This window comes from Eulemur rufifrons, chromosome 15, assembly GCF_041146395.1.
Source record: "Eulemur rufifrons isolate Redbay chromosome 15, OSU_ERuf_1, whole genome shotgun sequence".
Lineage (NCBI taxonomy): Eukaryota > Metazoa > Chordata > Mammalia > Primates > Lemuridae > Eulemur > Eulemur rufifrons.
The window spans coordinates 88,051,810-88,064,870 of NC_090997.1; positions in this window are offsets into that span (position 1 = coordinate 88,051,810).

The window sequence follows — 13,061 nt, forward strand, 5'->3', positions numbered from 1 at the left end:
ATTATAGGGCTATACCACAATTTTCTTATTTGGGCTTTGCACAATTATGTGTGTAGCTACTACGAGCATTTATAAACAATTACTTTCTGAATATCTATTTTCATTTCTATTTGGTAACTAATTTGGAATGGAAAAGCTGCTTTATATGGTTAATTACATGTTTAATTGTATGAGAAACTATCAAATCATTTACCAAAATAATTTTCAAAACCAACTATGTGATTTGTGGAAACCAGGACACAATGAATATTTGATATCACTTGTCCAAAAATTATTAATCTTAAGAATTTCAAGATGACGATAGTAGAGTTTTAAGCCAAACAGGACTCTTCTGAGCTCTGTGAAAATGCATAGATTGCATGCCCATGAAGCCAGTCTGCATGTTTACACCATATTACATCACAACTATCAATGTATGAGACCCAATTGCTCAACATACTTGCCAGAATTTAGTAATGTTGGTCTCTTTAATTTTGATCATTGCAAGGGTGGAATAGTAGAATCTAATCATGGCAATTATTTACATTTTTTTCATATCAGGAATGAAATAATGATTTATCAGTCTTTGCATATTATAAGTAAAATCTCGTCTATATTTTTACCAAGTTTTGTTTTTTGTTATTGTTGTAAAGTTATTTACATTATCTGAACACAAATATTATATGAAATATATTTGTTGAAAATATTCTTCCCTAGGGTGTGGCTTTCCTTATTTTCATATGGTTTCTTTTGAAAAATAAAAGTTTATTTTGTTTTTGTTCTTATTTATTTGTTTTTGACAATGAAATACAACTTAATTCTATTTTTCTTATAGTTAACACTTTTGTGTTAGGAAATTTTTGCCTGCCTCAAAATCATGAACCTTTTTTTCTATGTTTTCTTTTAGATATTTTTTTTGGTTTTCCTTCAACATTAGTTTGAATTTATTTTTGGTATGGTGAAGAAAGGCACAAAGTTCATATTTTCTATGTTCTATATAGATATCACATTGTTGCAGAAATACATGAAAAGCTTATCCTTTGAATGAATTTTCTTGACACCATTTTCAAAACAATTGATTATGTACTTGGTCTTTTTCTGGAAAATGTATTATTTTTCTTTGTTTTATACATTTATCCTCATGTAATATCACACTCTTTATATTACATTTTAAAAATAAGTTTAGAAATTATGTACTTTAAGTTCTCTAGCTTTCTTCCTTTTAAAAATTGCATTGTCAATTTTAGCTAATTTTTTTGGCAAATAATTTTAGAGTCAGCTTGCCAATTTCTATAAAAAGCCTAATAAAATTTTGAATGTGATATATTGTTAAATCTATAGATCAATTGAATCTGTTAAATTTTGAGTTTTACAATTCATGAAAATTGTATAGTTCTCTGTTTTTTTTAAAAAATATCTTAACAATGTTTTATAGTTTTCAGTGTATGAGTCTTATAAATGATTTGTTGCATTAGTCTTTAATTATTTCATGTTTGTGAATACTAGTATAAGTCAAATTGAATGTTTCATTTTTTTCTGTTGGTTATATCTAATAATATGATTGAGGAAATTGATCTTGTTTTCTGTGATCATACAAAATCAATTTGTTAGTTTTAGTAACTTTTCATTCTTCAGAATTTTCTATAAGCACAATACTGAAATTTTTACTTATTTCAATCTATATGTCTCTAAATCCCTTTCTTGTCTTATTGCAGTGGCTAATATTTAAAATTGAGCTGAAATAGTAAGACTATGTATACTTTGTTTCTAAACTTTCACAATAAATTATGACGTTATTGGTAGTTTTTTGTTTTTGTAGCTGCCCTTTATCAGTTTGAAGATGTTCCTGTCTATTTTTAGTTTACTGTGTTTTTTTTCTTATTAACTGCAGTTGAAAGTTGTCACTGGTGGTAAATAGCAATATAAAACTAGAAGAAGTAAATTCAAAGGTTAGTGTAATATACTAGGTAATTAGGTAACAGAGGAAATTTTAATTATATTGACAATGGAATTAGATGGCTGCTACTTGAGTAAGTGAAGCTATGGAGCAGGGGTCAGCAAACATTTTCTGTAAAGACCCATATAGTAAATATTTTAGGCCCTAGGGGTCACATAAAGTCTCTGAGCATATTTTTCTTTTTTATTATTTTTGTTAGTTTTTCTTTGTGCAATTCTTTAAAAATATAAAATCATTCTTGGCTCTTAGGCTTTCCAAAACCAAACCCTGGCCAGATTTGGCCCTTGGTCTGTAGTTTGCTATATTTTGGCCTGGAGATAAATAAATAAAAACTTCTCAATGCCATAAATCATCAATTAAGTTGTAAGTGTGAAAACCAGAGTACCTCCTTCTCCTTGGCAGCACATGTTTCAGTTAATTTTGCAGCATAACAAATTTCCCAAATACTTAGAGGTGCAAAACTATTATTCTATTATGTTCACAGATTCTATGGTCTGGAAATCAGAAGGGGCACATCAGGGATGCTATTTTTCTCTTCCAAGACTGGCAAGACTGAACAGCTGAGAGTAATGCAATAATTAAGTTCTGGAATCATCTGCAGGTGTTTTCACTAATATGTCTGGCACCTGATCTGGGTTGACATAAAAATTTGGCTGAGCTTGAAGTATTGATTATCCATGTAGACAAGGCCTCTCTATGTGGATTGGGTTTCCTTACAGCATAATGATCTCAGGGTAGTCAGACTTCTAAAACTGTGGCTTAGGATGCCAATATATCCCAGTGTATCAGGCAGAAGCTGCAATTTACTGTGTACGCTAGCCTCCGAATTAACAGAACTACTTCTGTTGTACTACATTGGTTGACACAGACATAAGCCCAGTCATATTCAAGGGACTGTGATGTAGATCCCACCTTTCAGTGATGGAGTGTCAAAGAATTTGCAGTCCTTTAAAAAATATTGCTACAATTTATCCTCATTCAACAAATTATTTCTATTCCTTCTATATATGCAAAATAAACTCACTACTTCTAAAATCCTTCAAAATTCTTATTTCTTTTTGGCTTCAGGCCCAGGCTAAAGGTCCAGTATATCACTTAATTAGTTCTATATGCAGATGGGTCTCCTCCAATGTAGGATTTAAGGTGTAGATCATTTTTATCTGAACATTTGTGTACTGAAGAGATAAGATATCCACTCCATCCATGCCAACATACTATATATAGTAAGGCAGGCAAAGATGATTGCCATCAAGTCACCTAAGCAAATGGTGGAGAGATGGGAGGCACATAGCAATCACTAGTCCATAGTAATTCTAAAATTAAACAGGGCACATGTTGTCAGTTCCTTTGTTAGAGATCATTTGTGTTCTCTCGAACTGATATTTTGGAGTTCTTGGTTCTGCCCTTTGAGTTCTTGGTTACTCTATTTTACACATCCTTCCATTTTCTACATAACTGCCTGTGGTCACAGAAAAATTCCTTGTAATTTTAGGATCTAAAGGTCTGTTTTCAATTTATATGGTCTCTATTTCTTTCTGTCTAAACAGGTATAATTTCTTTAAAACCTTTTTGGGTTTCTAATAATCAGTTCATAATCCACTCCATTAGACAAAAGCCTCCTAAACTAATCTCTTTTTTTAATTTTATTTTTTTTTAGCAGATTGAAGAACCTGAGACTTCAACTAATCTCTTCAAGATGAGCTCTTATAATGATGTTAAGTGACAATGTCTTAATATTCTCAGGAACTCAATTTTTAAAATGAGGACTAAATAGGCATATCATATAAATTATTTGCAGCCCCCTTTTATTTTTTATCTAGCAAAAGAAAAAAAAAGTTCTATAAAATCCCACCTTAGATTTTTCTGAGGACCTTGCAGTTCCATCTTATATTTTATCTTCTTCCCAAATCCATTTCTTAATTTGACATTCTTTGGCTAATTAGAGGGAGTGGTAATTTATATTTTCTCTAACTTTTGTTTAAAACAGAACTTTTTTTTTTAGCTTGTGTTATTCTATGCATACCTTATAATACAAAGCTAAAAGAAAGAGTTGGCACTTTCAACATTTTGTCTGAAAATCTCCTTAACCAAATTCATGTGTTTTTGTTACATTTTCTATTTTCCACATTAATGCAGGCAAGAATTTCACTAATCTTTCTGCCATGATATAACAAAAGTCTTCTTTTCTCCAGCTTATAATAACATTCTCTTCAGTTGAAGCCCTCATTGTTGTCAAAACCACAAGGGAGTTTTGGTCTAGGTCCAGTTGTTCATTGCACAAAAATCTAATTATTGAGACAACAAGGATTGCCAAGGAAGAAAGGAATGTTTAATACAACAGACGTCTTGGGAAAACAGGAGAAGCTGCCTCAAATCTGCCTCCCCAACTAAAGGATATTGTGGGCTTAAAGAAGGGGCTATATGCCTTCAGGCAAGTCCTGGTGTATCTCACTAGGGGATACATGCATTGGGGGCAGGTTGTGAGGGATAGTAACTCTCGACATCAGGAAATATGCCCTGAGGCTTTTAAAATATCAGATCTTTTGTCTTATTAAAAAATCCATTACTTTAGGCTGAGTGTGGTGGCTCATGTCCATAATTCCAGCATTTTGGAAGGCTGAGGTGGTGAATCACTTGAGACTAGGAGTTTCAGTCCATCATATCTGGGAAACAACTCAAAAGGTCAAGTAGTTAAGGGAGAAGGAATACAAAAAAGAAAAAAATATATAGAGAGGTGTATGGAACCAGTTACAACTCCTCCTTTCTTTTTAGTTCATTCCTCAATCTTGGGCAATCAGGATGTTAATCTATTTAGCTGCTTCCTGTTGAAATGGGACATAGTTAAGGTATGAAGGAGAGCAAAAGTGTGTGGTTCATAACCAAGTATGTGTTGCTGAGTTGCAACCCAATCCCCATCAAGGTACTAAAGTACAATCTCCATCTGAGTTTCTCTCAGGAAATATTGGCCCAGTGTTCTCCTGATGGAATCTCCATTCTAAAATTTCCCTAGTCATTTATGAAAGCAGTTTTAGGTATCTGATCTAGCAGTGAGAAAGGTTAGTCCAAGAGGCAATAGATTGAGATATCTTAACTAAGGAGTTGTGTTGCCAGGCAGACAAAAATCCCTAAAGAATAAGCTAATCATACAGGGTATGTTTTCATAGGGCTTGTGCCTCAATTACCTTTTGGGCAGTAACCACAGCATACCCAGCTTTGCATTGTCCCTTTTTCATTATGCTACTTTTATTCATAAAGAGCTCCTTATCTAGGTCTGAGAGAGTCTGATCAGTCAAATCCTGAAGCCTTCAATACACTTGGTCAACAATCTGAACGTAATCATCAGATGAGAAATGAGAGTCCATAGGCAGTAAGGTGGCTGTAGAGTTACATTAGGATTATTTCACAAAGTAGTCTTATATTTGCCCATCTGGCCATTGGCTGTTAATAAAAAGTCTCCCTTTTGTTCTAGTAGGGATAATACATAATGCATGGTGTGAACAATCAACAGTTGCACAAGAGTAAACTTTTCAGCTTTTTGTAAAATATCATAACTAGAAGGTACCACTCCCAGACAAGTGGGCCTCCTTTTCTTGTCACATCAAACTGTTCAGAGGAATAAGATGCAGGTTGCTTATGATCTCCCAATTTTTTTTCAATATCCTGAGTCTAATTTCTTGCCTTCCTTGAATGAACAGATCAAAAGGTTTATATAAGTCCAGGGGGCCCAATGTGGGGCCACTCATTAATTTTTAATAGTCAAGAAAGTCTTGTGACAACTCCAAATAAGTTGTTTCCTGCCCCCATCCTTTTAAGGCTTTATGGAGGGGTTTTGCTATTAGCCTGAAGTTAGGGAGCTAAATCCAGCAACACCTGACCATATTCAAGAATCTTCAAAACTTGTGGGTGGTATGGTCTATTATTTGATTTATAGCCTCTTTTCAATCTGGAAGGAGCTTCCAAGTTTTAAAAGACAATTTAAACCCTAAGTATTTCACAGTGGGAGATGAGATCTGAGCTTTTTTTTTTTCTTTTTTTAATGCTGCAAATCCTTTGTTAGACAGTAACTTTAATATAATTATGGCATGTTGTCTTGATTCAACTTCAGTCTCACTGGTTATCAGGGCATTGTCTGCATACTGTAATATCATTTTCTTGCCTAAAATTATGTTTCTCAAATCTATGGCTAGAATTTTCTGAAAATTGTTGGGACTTATTATCACCATATATGAGCTGTTCATCAGGAATCCAAGTTACATACAAATTCAACCTAAAGATGTTCTCAGGAACGTATCTTGTCCGTAACCCGAGGACCACCTGTACTTCAATTCAGAATCAGCAAATTGCCTGTGTTTAGTATCTCTCCCAGTGATCCATCTGTGGAATTGTTCTTATTGTCTCCCTGTGCTTTGCAGGTTTAGTGTCTTCGTCTTAAATGAATATTTCTTCTGTGAGAGGACATAGAAAGAAAGACAACTGGAGATAACAACAGATAACCTACTTTAGATAATCCTAAAGTAGATTACCACAGTCTTGAGCAGATGGTATACAGACCCTGATCTTCCAAATGCATTGTGCTGAAAATGGCATTCAATGTAATGGGCAAGAGTAAATATTTAATGTTTTGTATCAGGGATATGTTATCTTTCTTACCCTGTCATATTATAGTCCACACAGGCCTGAATCTCTGGGACATGCCATGTAACATAACACTAATGAACTTTATCAATAAATAGTCAATGGACTGGTTGAACAAAAAATGGAAGACACACAGGAAGCTTTGTTAGTATACATATACTATAACAAAGTGGGAAATAAACCCTAAAAACAATCAGGAGCCTATCAAATCAGTAAGTATTTAAGTGTCCAGTCACCTGGGACACGCTAGACTATCCCCTCCATTATAGTAGACAAATTATTTGATCTTGTACCTTCAACCATGAAGGAGAAAACAAAACCTGAATGGATAGAATTCTTCAGGCAGGATATTCCACACCTATGAATATTGCTCCGATACATATACCAGGTAAAAATTGCCACCAGTATTGGTTCGGCACAGAAATAGAAAAAGAATTGGCAGCATTTTCAGACTGCATCACAAGTGGCACATGAGATCTGGCAGACCCAATCCTATTAGAAGTATTTGGTGATAATAAAAAGTGCCCCATGGAGGTCATGTCGAGTCCTAACAGAACACTGACAAGGAAGACCCCTAGTATCACTAAGCAAGACTCTGCTACCTGCAGTGGAACATTTTGAAATACACTACTGATGGCATTTATATTTTATATTTTAAAATATAATATATATAATACCTATGAGTTAATTTCATTAAAATACAAGAAAAAAATGATCAGTCTTATTAGAATTGGACAGTCATAGACTCATTACACTGAAAATTAATAAAGGGCAAAATTATTTTTCCTGCCTTTCCTAATCAAATTTGATTGCAAGAAAGCCAAATAGTTGATAAGGCAGTTTTATTTTACTTTTAATAGAAGAATTCTAACTAGTAAAATGCAGAAAAGGCCAGATGTGGTGGCTCATACCTGTAATCCTAGCACTGTGGGAAGCCGAGGTGGGAGGCTTGCTTGAGCTCAGGAGTTTGAGACTAGCCTGAGCAAGATTGAGACCCCATCTCTACTAAAACAATAGAAAAATTAGTGGGGCATGGTGGCACACACCTGTAGCCCCAGATACTGGGGAGGCTGAGGCAGTAGGATCACTTGAGAGCCCAGGAGTTTGAGGTTGCAGTGAGCTATTATGATGCCACTGTACTCTACCCAGGGCGATGGAGTGAGACCCTGTCTCAAAAAAAAAAAATGAAGAAAAGATAATTAAAATAGAAATACACCATTTTGCAATATATAACAAAATAATGAAAACAAAGGATGCAGGCAAAAATTATCAATGGATGCTAAAACCATTACATGAAATGTTGATGGAGAAACTTATAATGTTAGTATCTGGTTAGCAGTACATTGAGACCACTAAAAGTAGGAAAATCAGGGTGTATATGCATCATGATGTGATCTGATAAGGAATACACAGAAGTACTTATGAAATATTTTTGCCAAACAAACAAACAAAAAAAGATTCTGAATTAAGCATCTAGTTTATAGGGAACATAGAGATAGAGGAATAGTTAACATACCATTCCAAAGCAACCAGCCAAATCCATAGTGTGGGATATCCTATGTTATAAATGACATGGTTTCTCAATTAAATTGTGCATATACATGTGTATAAACATAAACACACACACACAAAGGCTGTATTATAGAATATAAGAAACTTTGGTATAATAACCAAATGTGATGTGGCAATGTGTGGAATTTGAATAATTTGCGATTTGAGCAAACCAACTATTAATATAAAAATCATCTTTGAGATACTTAAAGAATTTTTAATGTAGACTGGGTATTAGATGATTTATTATCCATTTATTTTCATATGGTAATGGTAAATTTTTATTTAAAAATAAATAGTAATTATCATTAGGAAATAGATATGAAGAATTATCAACAACATAATATGACTTATTTTAACATACTCCTAACAAAACAGGTGTAGCTGACAGATAAAAGGAAGTTACGAAAGGTGAAGAATTGTTGAAGCTGTGAGAATGGCATGTGGATCTTCAGTATACTTTCCTTGTTACTCATGTACATGCTTAACAATTATCAAATAAAAAGTAAATTAAGAAAACACTTGCCAATTTGGTAGGCCAACATGTAATTATAAAGATTAATTTTTCAATGAAAATTTAAAAATATAAAAAGTCTATGTGTTCTCTAACATTTACAGTAGATTAAAAATTTGTCATTTGTTAACAATAAGAAGCAGTGATGTATCAAACCCACAAAAGCATATAGGAACACACCAATATATTTGCCTTAAAAATATGAGTACATTTTCTTATAGTGTGTCTTCTATAGGCAAAGAATTTACAAACATTACTAAGTGGTTAAATGGAAGATTTTCTTTTGTATAGTACTCAGAGATTTATCAGTTTTGAAATTGCATGAGTCTTCGCATCTCCCATCTTATACATCCCTCAGTTCAATCTTTCCTTTAACTTTAAAGTTTGGATTTTTACTGAAATTAACTAGATAGTATATCTGCCTTGTTATTCACTCTTCTCCCTCCCACCCATGGGTTTTCACATCCTCACATCTCCTTATCCACCATCAGCAAATCCTATAAATAAGTGTCAGCAGGAACTGCAAGAGTGATTTCTCAACATCCCTGCTGATTAGGCAGAAATCAGCCTGATTCTTAAATTGTTCTTATCGAAATGAGAAAGGTCATGCAAAACACACGCTGCTTAAAAGTCTTGAGTCAAAAACTGGAAATGTAGGCCACACTATCAGAAATGGGTAAGGCAGTTTCCAAATAGCTCTGTAGATTTAAATTATGTTGAAGCTAATTCTGATGAACTACTTCATGGTATTTTTAAAATTTTGTTCTCCTGAATGGCCCTGGTCTTGGGGCTTTGCGGGGCCCTACGGCTGAGAATGTACTGTCCCACCAGGCAATCCATTGCCATCTTTATTTTGTGCACATAGGAGACCAACTATCCAAGTTAGCCCCTCTGTTCCTGCTCAGCCAATGAATTTAAGGGCATTTGAGCTCAGCACCCCTTTATAAAGATCTCTTTCTCTGTGCTATGGCTGTTTGTCTTTTGCCTACTTTTACAGCATCCACTTTTGCCACAAAACTGAATTGTAATATATAAGCTACAGCTTTGAGTTTGTGAACTACTCCATTATCATTTCAATGCTTTTGTCATCTCTATATCACTCACAAGAATAGAAAAATACAAAGATCTAGACTAATGCATAGATAGAGCAGTGTTGGTCATGTTTATTTAGGGTGTGGCAATTATTTTAGTACATGCCTGGTTTTGTCTTCTTTGGATTAACATGACTACTTTAAATTCTGGTACAAAATGTGGTTTGATTGAAAAGGACCTTTCTTTCCATGACTATAGAATGCTCAGTAAAAAGCAAAATGTATGTAGGGATTTTGTTAATGAACAGAGATCTACAAAATATTCACACTAAATGAATTTGTGAGAAGTAGTAGTTCTTTATCTTATTCTAGTCTTTAAATATCAATGACCTAGGACAAGAAGGTAGCAGTGAGAAGGCACATAACCACATTGCCAGAAGGACAAAACATATTTTAGGTGTTTCTTAATGATACTATGTGTATCTCTCATGTGTTCAAGTATTACTGTTTTTGTTTGTACTGTCAGGCTAATTCTACTTAAGCGAATCTCAACTTGGAAAAATATAATTGAATCAGAAAAGAACAATTGTCTATTAACACTGAGCATTATGTGATAATACAGACAGAAAAAAAATGCTTAAGTTAAATTTATAATCCTTCAAAATTCCTATGGATTAAATAGTGAATAGGCAGTCATGGGTAGTGTGTGGAATTATATAAATATGAATATAATTGTGATGATAGAAGAACAATAACTGGAGAGAAGAAGAGAGAAGAGAAAAGTGCTAAAATGCCACAGTAATTTATTAACATATGAGAGAGAATTTGTCTGAGCTATTAAGTGCCAATAGCAGTAAATTTCAAGGACAGTGAATCTTCAATTAATTTTCCTCATAAAGCCTTTGAAGGGCCTCCAGGCTTATTCAGATCATTAGAATTGCTTTACAGGGCCTGAACAAGAAACCCTATTTGCTGATAATCTAAGAGAAACTTTGAGACGGGGAACCTATAATGAATATATTCCTATAACAATTGTAAAGATTGAGGAGAATTGATTATTTTTGTCTAAATTAGGAAACATCTTAAAATCTTAAATGTTAAAGAAAAGTTTCCCCGATACAAACGTTTTTGACTATTGTTCCACAAACAAGCGAACAAAATCCAACCACTTAATTTGAAAATGTCATGCTCTTCCTTTCTGTTTATTTTTCATTCAGCAGGGTTGCCTGCAAAAAGCCATACATGATTGCAGCAGATGTATTAGTTTTTAAAAGATAAGTGTTTATAATTTTTCAAAAAGCTGGCACCTAAGATCCCCCAAATTAATATTGGATGGAATTCCCCCCACATCGCTTCTCACCCTTTTTCTATCCCACAGTGACTCCAATCCTACTCTCCCTTTTCAACTTCTTTCCTTTTGTCTCTGAAGTGAAGTTTCTTTTGCCAAGGCTCAATACCCCTTCTGAACTTTTAACTTATTCTCGATATGCATGCCTTTCCTCTTTCGAAGTGTAATCAATTTTGTCTTAGTTTAAAAACAGTTCTCTCCATTGGATGTTTATATTCTTCCTAAAAGTATGCTTAGGTCTCACTTCCACAAAGCACCCTTCCTATATCTCGACAAAGACCTTGATCTATTGATCCTGTCTCCATCCTTTCACTGGCAAAGTCACTGAGCAAGAGACCTGTTTCCTCTAATTCAATACCTTATTCCACTTATTTCTCAACACTTTGAAGTCTGGCTTAATTCTTCATATAATCTATAGTTTTGCTTATCCTACTGAAGTATGTATACCCATTTCCCTTGGGGTTATGCGAAGCCATTGATAAGATAAAAATGACAGATTGTTTCAGATCACTAATTTTATGTGAAGATATTTTTCTGGGGAAAAGTTATTTTAATTGGGTAGTGCTAGTGGGTTGAAAGGTGCTTTTCAAAAGTTCATGTTCTTGCGTGTTGTGATTTTTCTTGTTATGGTTTCTAATTTTGTTTTGAGGTCTCTGTCAAGAATGGCCGTAAGCTAAGATAGCCACTTTCTAAGAGAGCCTTGTCTTCTAGGAGAAAATATTGCATAGTAATAAAGAGATCAATTATCTAAGAAGACTTAACAATCCTAAACATGTCTGCACATAAAAACAGACCATCAAAATAAAGCAAAAGCTGTTAGATAAATCTCTCAGGCAGGAGAATTCTAAATAATTTATGTAAATTCTCTTCTCTCAAGAGGTGATGCTTTCTCTGAAATGCCATGGACTTTTATTTGTACCTGTTGTTCAAATGTATTAATGTTTTACTTTTCAATAATAGTTTTAATATATTTGTTTGTATTTGGCTATTTTATTCCCTGCTTCCATCCCAAATGTCACCGTGGAATAAAGGTTAGAAACCCCTCTGAGAGTTCACCATCTTTGTACCTCCTGGAGCACTTATAATAGTATCTTATAAGTGATTGTCATTAAATAAATATGGTTTAATTGAAATAATTCAATGAATAGTGAATGGAAACAGAGATATATTAGCTATAGATTTTCTTAATCTATAAAAATACACAACATAAATTTACTATTAATTCATACATATACATACAAATACACAGGTTATATTTGTCACACTGGGAAAATAATTACATATATAATTATATAGTTTTTTATATATAATGTATATATTTCATACTGAATAGTGACAGGAAAATCTTGAATCTCAGCTTCAACCAGGGATAATATTTAATTGCTACTGTTCCAAGTAAATATACTGCTCATGTTTTTTCCAATTAGAAATTAATTTTTAGCTTGAACTCCTATTAAGTAGATACCTTTTCTGAAAAAAAAAAGAATTTATTTTTACTTCATTCAGAGTAATAATAAATAGAACTGCTTCTAATGAAAATAGAAAAGTTACAGCATATAAATTATTCTCAGGTAGTAAACAAAGCAGGCATCAGGCATTTCACATAGGATTCTATATATTTCAATATCACTTAAGAAATAGGTGGAAAAAAAAACAAAGATTCTATATGGAATTGGATCAAATAAAAAACTACAGATTAACTATTGAAATATTATATCTTTCTACTTTTAACTGAATTACTTATGTATTCTTGAAAAAGAAGTACATAGAACAAAATACAAAAAGTGGGAAAACATATATACACAAATAATGTCTTTTTTTTCACATTGCACTCTACCCTGTCACTGCACTTACTCTTTGCTCAATATGTTTATTTTATATAACACATATAAAAATGTAAACAATAAGTTAGAGAGTTTAATGGTTCATTCTTTTTGCAATAAAATTTAGTAGCTGAAGTCAGAACACACCATCAGTTTACAAGGACAGGAGGCTGACTGAAGAATAAATTCAATTACTGTTTATCTTTTGAATGAAGAAATTTTA